The sequence below is a fragment of the Aegilops tauschii genome, chromosome 1 (assembly GCF_002575655.3).
Source record: "Aegilops tauschii subsp. strangulata cultivar AL8/78 chromosome 1, Aet v6.0, whole genome shotgun sequence".
NCBI classification, from domain to species: domain Eukaryota; kingdom Viridiplantae; phylum Streptophyta; class Magnoliopsida; order Poales; family Poaceae; genus Aegilops; species Aegilops tauschii.
This window is the reverse complement of record NC_053035.3, coordinates 481,098,510-481,108,206: the sequence shown is the minus strand read 5'-3', so window position 1 is coordinate 481,108,206 and position 9,697 is coordinate 481,098,510. Positions and strand designations below refer to the sequence as shown.

At 43.2% G+C, this 9,697-nt stretch overlaps 1 long non-coding RNA gene across 2 annotated transcripts; it reads right to left on the bottom strand.

Moving 5' to 3' along the window:
- Positions 1–5,093: 5,093 nt before the first annotated feature.
- LOC109735705 (uncharacterized) lies at positions 5,094–9,347 on the bottom strand. 2 transcript variants are annotated; one of them, XR_005758549.3, is made up of 6 exons: positions 8,225–9,347; positions 7,681–7,853; positions 5,961–6,072; positions 5,716–5,838; positions 5,502–5,629; positions 5,094–5,381 (listed from the first exon to the last, which is right to left on the bottom strand). It is a non-coding gene; the product is annotated as an uncharacterized lncRNA (long non-coding RNA). The 2 variants fall into 2 exon arrangements; XR_006664846.2 differs by having other exon boundaries at positions 7,681–9,330.
- Between the last annotated feature and the right edge of the window lie 350 nt (positions 9,348–9,697).

Sequence of the window (9,697 nt, the reverse complement as noted above, 5' to 3'; positions counted from 1 at the left end):
TGAGATTTGATGATCTAATTAAAATATTACTATATGGAACTAGCTACTTTATTTTAGTAAGAAAATTAATAGAACACGTTTATTTTTATTAAATGCTTAGTTGAATTAGTTGAATTAATAGAACTAGTTGAACTAATAGAAGTAGTTGAATTAGTTGAATTAATAGAACTAGTAAGTGTTTAATGTTTCACCTATATGAACATAGGAAATGTCGTCTGACGACGAAAAAGATTTTATTAAGTGCGAATTCTGTGAAGACCAGCGCGGCCTGTGCGACAGAAATTTCCTTGTTGATGATGGGCGCTTCAGCATCAAGCTGGATGAGACCTTCGAAGTGGATACAGTAAGTCACAACGACAAGTCTTTTTTCGTAATTAAGCATGACTTATATATGTTTCATTTGCTTCAACTTATAATTTTAAATTTTCACTATTCTACTAGCGCATCCCCTGCCATGCAAGAATTTTGTCTTGAATAAGATAGGTTTCAGTGCTATGGAAACTATGAAGGTAAAGAGAGTTTACCTGAAGACCGAGCATGCTGGTTATACTTTCAACGTCAAATTATACAATGTAGACACGTACTCCTATTTTGAATGCAAAACTTGGCAAACACTATGCAAGGCTTTTGCATTTGAGCCTGATATGGTTATCGCCTTTGATATTCGTCCGGAAGATGATATTGAAGGTAATAGGGACATCTGGGTCAATGTGCAGACGCCTCCAGTTCTACCATTATGTGAGTTTCTCAGGCATATTTATGTCTTTGATATTGTTTATTCAAAAATAGTTGACAACTAATTTCTATTGACAGCTTATTTCCATTCAAGCAAACATGTCTGACGCTTGGTAGACAGGACCTACTACTGTCCCGGAGCTGAACTAAACTGCGAGGAGATAAGTCATTATGTTTCATGGCTTGAGGATCTTGATGCTGTCAAGAGAAATCATTTTCCTGAATTTGAACTACGGTCAAAATGTGCGACCAATAGTGATCGTATTGAACTACGGTCACATGTATTTAGGAAAGATGATAAGATTTTTTACTATTAGTCCTCAATGCATCTTTTGCATACATTATTTTTCAAGCTAAACTTTCATTGCTAAGTATATTAATTACTATACGATGTTCTTCAACAGGGACTCCCGATGACAGTTGTGCCTCAGTGGATCGAGACTAAAGGTCGCATGTCAATTGTTAGCTTACGGCCAAGATATCCTACAGTGCACATGAGTGCATTCAGGATTTCTGTAAGCGATGAATGCTTAATAGTGAAAGATTGGAGCAAAATTGTTAACGATCGCAGAGAAGTACTAGGGGGCAGCAATCAGAAGCGCATCCCACGATTAGGAGACAGGTTCATCTGCATGTTCCAATATGATGAATCAGGAGAGCTATACATGTTCTATGCTATTTTACCCGAGAGAGAGCAGCAGGAGTGATTTAGCTAGTTATCATGCTCTTAGTACTTGTTGTCCTCTCATGCGTGTCCGTGTTCTTCGTCCTGAACTTAATCTCAAAGAGTGATTTGCTTTTGTGGTGTTATGAACACTTATAATATCATGACCATGTTGAACTCGATGATATCTTTGCTAGCTAGTATATACTGTTGTTGGTGATGATATGATGCAAGAGTTTTTATATTAATATGATGATGATGATGATGATGATGATGAGTTATTATATCATTTATGAAAGAAACCGCATATTAGTTTCAACTGGATGGATCCTAGCTAAGTGATCAAGTATATGCCATATCCATATTACTTAAATCAGTATGATCTAAGTAATATGAATATGGCATATACTTGATCACTTAGCTAGGATCCACATGCATCCAGTCGAAACTAATCTGCGGTACTTTCACCTAATGATTTAACAACTCATTATAATGTAAAACAATCACTAAATTAAATTGAAAACACAAAACTAAAGAAAAATAAAAATTAAAACCAAAACACACCCAAACATTTAGTACCGGTTGGTAGGTGTTACCAACCGGTACTAATGTCCTACACGCACCCGGGCCTGGCTCGTGCCACGTGGTGGCACGTTAGCGCCGGTTCGTGCCAAACCGTACTAAAGGGGGGTCCTTTAGTCTCCACTCCATAGTGGCAGTCGGCGGGGCCCTTACGAACCGGTGATAAAGGCTGGTTCTGCACTAGTGGCAGTCGGCGGGGTTGGCCACGTCGAGTGGTGTCCGTAAATATTGCTCCTTCGGGTAGCTGCAGGAGTCCTGCGACTCCGGCAGGCACTGCTCACTAAACTTTTGCCAGAGACAGCGCTCGCGGTAGAGAGTGGCCATATGGAATAGAAGAACCTGATTCCAAGAAAGGCACAATAATATTGCTCTTTTACCATGCTAGGCATTAATAAGAAGCTACGGTTAGTGTCTCCAAGAAACAAAAACAATTCACAATAGTAAAGAATTCCCACATGCAATGATGCATGAAGCTCCCTGCCTGGCCATGTTCTTCTCACTGAAATTTGATGTTGCCCTGAAGATATCTACAACGGTGAGCACTGCACTTTCTTTGCGGTCCCGGCTGCAATCAAATTTGTCAACATCCATAGACCAGACCATCAATACTCTGACTTTCTCAAGGGGGCTACAATTTAGGGGCCAAATAGTTTCAGATTTGGGAAGAAAATCATAGAATGTGTTGCCGTGAAGCCTACTGCCTTTGTTGCCTTGAAGCTCCTGCACCAAGAAACAAATATCAATTCGCGGTTTAACTAATTGAGACCCAAACATATCAAGTGAGCTCTCCTAATCATTTATGCAATCCTATTCCTCCTCTGCATGTAGCCAGCAGCAGCCTGCAACCGCCCGCTTCATCTACATATAGAGTGCGCATGTCATGCCACCAATGACACACACAGCCGGGCAGTAGGAGCACAACACGGGAAACACATGTACCAGGGGACTGAATGGCAGAGCAAGATGGAGGTCAAATCGATCCCGAATGAGCTAGGAGCCAGCAACCAAGATGAGTACGATGCAGAGGACGCCTCGTCCGGAAGCAAGGAGCTGGCCGAAGGCGGAGAGCATAGAGCTGTACGTCGCCGCCGACATGCTGCCGCCGTACGGCAGTAGGAGCACAACATGAAAAACACATATGCCAGGGACTGAAGATCTTCCGTGGCAGAGCAAGCTGGAGGTCAAATCGATCCCGAAGGAGGAGCCAGCAACTCAAGATGACTACGATGCAGAGGACGCCTCGTCTCGAAGCAAGGAGCTGGCCGAAGGCGGACATCGCCGCCGACATGCGGCCGCCGTACGGGGACAACCCAAAGCCACGCCTTGCTGGCCGCCATGGTGGGCGCAGCGGTGGTGGAGAGCATCAAGCTAGTGGATCCAAGGGGGGTCCAATCCGGCAGCCGCCGGGTTCATCTAGTCCGCAGCACCCCGATCCAGTCAACAGCGCCGGCGATGGAAGGGAGAGAGGCAGGAGGGGATCGGGAGTTAGGATTAGAAGTGACAATGTTTACCGCACGGGGATTGGGGCGGGCCGAAGAGCACGGGCATAGGGCAGGCCGAAATAGGCCCAATGCAGCGACAACGTTTTTGTAAGTTTTCTGTTTTCAACGATCCGTTTTCCTTAACTACGGACCGACGAACATGCTATTAGTACCACCTCGTTTATATTACGATTTTCTCTATACGAATCGTAAAAGTGTATTACGACTGGGCGGAAGCGTATTGTGACGGTGAATCCACGGAGTCAATCCGTGCTTTATTATTATTATTATTATTATATTATTATTATTATTATTATTATATATTAGGGAAAGACTAGTACAAATGCCCATGCGTTCTTTTTTTTGTAAAACCTGCTCCTACTCCGAGTGCCACTATGCGCCACTTCTTATATCCAAGACAAATGTCAAAAATAAGGTTACCCTCATTCGCTATAAGGTGAAAAATAATAACATCACAACCCATCACCACACACACAATCTGCTTCATCCACTTGAACACGGTAACCAATCCGTCTCATAGTTATCCTTCTTCCCGCCGTTGTTGACATAAGCCGCTCACCTAGTCGCAACGTGTCTGAACATGGTCAATCTGAAGGCGATGAACTCACCCACCACACTGTCATTGAACCACACCGGCACAAGAGAACATTTTTTATAACTTTAAAACTTAATCTTGTCGAGCTGGACCGTGAGGGCTGCCTTCCACGAATTACTTCCTAATGTTCGTGATTGTTACATACTGAATTTTTTTTCACAACAAATATTTGTTAATTTGGTAAAAATTTTATAATATCAACCTTCAATTTTGGAGTATAGTAAATTAAAAAAAGATGAAACATAATTGTTTGCAACGGAAATCTAAATTGTTAACAAATCACCTAATGATATACACATTCCCATGTATAAATCTTCAATACATATTACTACAAAAAAGATCATCTGCCCATTACGAACGAACTGAGATTTATCAGGAAACCACTCAGCAGTGTAGTAACATTTGTTCACATTGACAACGTATTCTCCGATTTTCTCTTGAGAATTAAGAACGATACTAATACAAAACTTAGTTTTTACATCCACATTATACATCTATGCACGCAGATGAAGCCAATGGTAGTGATACAAATAAAAGGCGGTTAAACAATCGGCGTGACTACTGCTCGCCAAATTACGGCTCGCACGCGAAGCAACCTCACCTTTCTTGGATATGGCATCAAGTTCATGATCGATTCCTATGAACTTCATGACAAACCCAAAAACTGCATAGATGTTTCTTTCGTGAAATAAACGATAGATGCGATCATGAGAAGATGCGCTACTAAACTGAACCGATAAATAAAGACGATTTAAGCCCGTGCATTGCAATGGGATAAAATGATGGGATGCAGAACCAGCTCTATCATAGGGTTGAGTGTTCGGGGTGCAGAAGCAGCTGCGCCTAGGGTTGAATGCTCTTAGGGGAGGGCGGTAGCAGCAGAGCATTTGAGCTAGTTGAGACCAGTGCGTGTGTGTTTTTACATTTTGCGATAGTATATTTGTATTTTCAATAGTAACTTATTGGTATTTCTGGTGCAAGCAATAAATAAGCAGTTGCAAGCACACCAAATACATACATTAATCCACTACTCAATACATACTGGATCACAGTGCTAAAGTCTGTTTCTAATTACAGAGTTTACATTTTTTAGATGATACAAAGCACAGCACGTGCTCTCAGGCGAGAGCATAGAGCATTAGTATTGGTGTGCATATGACACAATTACACGGCAAGGCAATGGACATAAGCATTAGTAGTGGTGTGGATACTACACAATCACAAAATGTAGTACTGCAAGCCAGCGCACGTGTATGTTTACTGATAGAATGCCAAGCATATGCATCTCCGTCGGGCATTTGTGCTAGTAAAGAGAGAAAAAGGGAAACTGAATTAGCTTACTCTTAACATTTAAACACTGAAAATTAGAGGGAAAACAGAGGCTTGTGTAAAAAAAAGAGGGAAAATTGAGACACGTAACCACCTCATTGATGACGTTAATTATATCTCCAGAATATCCATCACATCTCCAGAATGTGCAGAGGACCCTCGTGCAGGAGCAAGGGAATCAAGCTCATCGAAGAAAATTACTCATGGGCGTGCTGATCTAGCCTGAAATGGACAGTGAAAACTGAAAACCCGAGTATATGTGCATATTTCATGGCAATTACATACATGGCTTGTGCAGATGGATATACCTTCTCAAAGATGTCCCTGATATTCCTCTCTGACTCTCCAACATACATGTTTATCAGTTCTGGACCTTTTACGCTAAGAAAGTTTAATGACCACTCAGTTGCTACTGCTTTCGCAAGTAATGTCTAAAAATTCAAAAGAAAACATCCTAGTTAGCATGTATTATCTTGTTGTCGGATACAACTAACTTTTGAAAAATGGGGATGAAAACTCAATTCAGACAAAGTATAAAACTCAGTACACCTACCTTCCCAGTGCCTGGAGGTCCATATAGCAGGACACCTGATCGCTTAAGCAATTTAGAGCAGTACACCTCATACAGACATAAGGTTGCACTTGTAGAACTTATTTCTTTGGACCTGGGAATCAAAAAGTCAGTAATAGATGATAAAATAGATTTATTTAGGTAGTTGTGAAATATATTTTTCAGCTCCAGTAGTAACAATGGAGATGTCATATTTCAAATAAATAATGGACATGATATTCTACAGTAACAATGAAGATGTCATATTTCAAATAAATAATCACATGATATTCTACAGTAACAATGGAGATATCATATTTCAAACAAATAATGGATACGATATTCTACAACTGCCAAATATCAGGACAGAACCCAAGAGAATTCATGATTATCCTCACCAAAATATCATTCTAGACTGAATACCTATGCTACATGCCTCGTTTGACTATATAATTTTGTCGACAATAGAATACATCAGAGTAACAAATTAAAAATTGATAGCAAATTTCCCCATGATCTTCCACTTTTATTTGTCCATGAACTTATATTCACCAATAATAACATGCAATATTTTCAATCACTGAACCTATCTACCCAAATATGTATCTTTCAGACCAGACCAGAGAATTGTTCAAATTCTTGTTGAAATTGAGCTAGCTTTAGTAAAATTCCTACGCCCCAAAGAATCACGCATGGAAAAACCAACACAAGTAAAGAATTAAGGTAACTGTGTAGCTTACATTGAGCTTCCAACTTTGATCACTGGTAGCTACAGAGTAAGTACAGAACAAGCTAACACATTGTCCAGTTAGCATGCAACTGACTCCAACGCACAAGTAGAATTCATTGCCCCAGCGCCTGCCGCCGAAGGCGCTGCCCCTGCGAGCTGCTGCATCCCATCCCGCTGACCATCATATCCAGCCTCCATTGCGCATGGCAGCCGCAACAACTTTTGTCTCCTCCAGGTCCGAGCATGCCCACAACCCATACAAGCAGTTATTCCCCAGCCTCCTTGCATATTCCCCGTCGAAATCAATGACTGCCGGAGAGGAGCGAGGCAAGATGGGGAGGCCTAGAACAGAGGAAGGCGAGGGGTGCACACGCAGGTTTCTCATTGATGCATGGCATCAGCAAAATGTCCAGCATGCGTCGTCCGACACCACATCACACTGTAGTATGCCCTTTATTCCTTTGGTTAAGTTTGACAGTGTTGTTTCCATCTTTTGTACACCAGTGTGTGAACCATACTACCGATACTATGACATATATCAAGTGCCTTATCAGAAGAAAAAAAAAACTACTGTAGCTTACACTCTTGATCAAGGCAAGAACATCTGTTTGGGGTTTAATTAGGATGTGATGGATTGGATACTATGTATTTTCTTTTACTTTGGATGGGTTCTCTTGTTGTAGATCAGTTGTGTCACCGTGATGATGCACTTGATTCCCAACTGCCTTGCATGCTGTTGTGCAATGCCCATGCCCGATACCGATGGGCAACCAAAAGATCTAGACAGAACAGGTTCTGCTATTTGTCATAAAGGGCTATTCCATGGGCTCAAGGTTCACTGGTCACTAACTATTCCATTGTTCATCTTCTGATTTCTAGCAATTCTATCAACTTCATCGCATAGCCTAGTACAACAGAACAGAAGATGCAGGTAATCTGTTGAAAATCATGCTTATATTGCATGCCTCTTGCAAGGTTAGCTTTAGTACATACCTCAAATGGAAAACCTGCAGAAGAAGTTCCGGCGAAGTGTGGAGCACATGCGGACGGCGGAAGGTGTTCCGACAATGCGTCAGAGGCGAGATTGGATGCTTCTGGGGCTGGTTAGGCAAATTAAAATGTAAAGGAAAGCTTCTTCATGACTATAATACCGGGAACAAAGGTGACTGCATGCATCAGAAGGTCTCGTTAGCAACTGAGAAGAGCACGATGGCAGATCTCAGCCTTCTCAAGGCATCATGGGGCTGGATCGCAAAATCTTTACCACCAAAATTAAATGCACAACAACAAAAAAAGTTCAATGCATTAACAGCTGTAAAAAAAAATCACAACAACCTATTCAACATTTCAGTTGCTAAATTGTCACATCCATAAACAGACCCACCTATGCACTTACAGCAGAGTTGTTGAAATTTTAGGTCTGCTATAAATACCATCACTAAGGTTAAATAATACATATTAGAAGCTACATGCATTTGAAGGGACACCACTCGTGTCCTCTAGAATTTTCACCGTGTCCCAAGGAAACATTGCTCACCTCATGAGGAAACATTGGTTCAGCAAGAAGGAAAGAGCACAAAGAGCTGACACTGAGCTTAAATTGGTTGAGCAAGAGTGTTTGCACTGCAGCCTTGTTTTCAATCTCTGCGAATACTACCATTCCCCTTCCAAAACTAACCATCCTATCAACAGTACTACCAATGTTGCAATCCTTTTTATCCGAGCCAACTGCAGTTGAACCTTGGGCAGAGTCATGTGTGTGGCCGCCCTAATTGAGCATCAAAGCTGAGTCCAGCATTGGTCGGGTGCCACAGCCGCCTCCTTCTCAGCACCGTAGCGGTTGTGCCTCAGGTACCATCCCTTGTTGCGTCCGGCCATGATGATGCGCCTCTCGCTCTGTCCGTCACATGGCCGTTGCCGAACACAGCAACTCCATTGGGAGGTTCAACACACTGCGAGGATTCTAACAACCGCACGATCCAACCTTCTCGGCTCCATGCCCTTCGCTCATCAAATTCAATACACCTACGCGATGTGAAGACGATGGTGTCCTCTAGTCCAGCTGCTCTTGAGTCCGGCTGAGCCGTCCTTCTCGAGGCCTTCGACTGGCGTCCGTGGATTGTCCGTCATCTCCACTGTCCCTGACATCTACCTCCCAGACCCCATCGGTGCCGTTGGGGTGGCGGCACTTGCCCGCGATTGGGGCTTGAGCGGCGACTGTTGAGCCTGCCAGGTCGACAACGGCGGTCACCTCCAGCGGCACCAGATCAGCGCGTCTCGGGATGGCGGCGCCTTGAGGAGAGAGGAGTGGCATGGCACCACGTCGCCTGCAGCCGCCGCTCAGGAGGGGCGGATCGAGCGAATTGAGGCGGTCGAAAAAAAATTGAGTGGAGGAGAAGGGGGCAAGAGCAGAGGAGGGAAGGGGAGGAGATGAGGGGTGACCGAAGCGTCGGTGCGCCACCGACGGGGAGGCCTGAGAGGTGGCGGATCGAACCCTAGCTCGCGGCACCGGATCGAGCGTCGCCGGGATCGGTCGCCTCCTGGCGGCTGGGATCGGGAGGTGAGGAGAGCCCGTGCTTCTGTGTGCTTGAGAACTGCGGGTTGAATATTGGATACTAGAGGGGGAATTTTGGAAAACAGCCTACACGAAACGTTTTTCTCACCTAAGAAAGGACTGCGGGTTCAATAAATAAAAAACAAAAGGACTTTTTCACAAAAAGCCCGCGACGGTGAACCCAGCCGACTTATCCCGTGCTTTATTATTATTATGAAAAAAAAGACTAGCAAAAAGACCCGTGCGTTGCAACGGAAGGAAATAAATCACATACCCATGTGTTGTAGATCAAGTTGAAACAAAAGGTGCCACGAGAAAGACTGTAAAGATAAAGGGAGTGACTAAACATCAGGCGTCTGTTTTAATATTTGCTTCAGGTTGTTTTTCTGTTCCAGTCATGGGTTGACAGCTGTCTGTACTAAGTACTCAGTCTAACTCAGTTTTTAAAAAACGTCT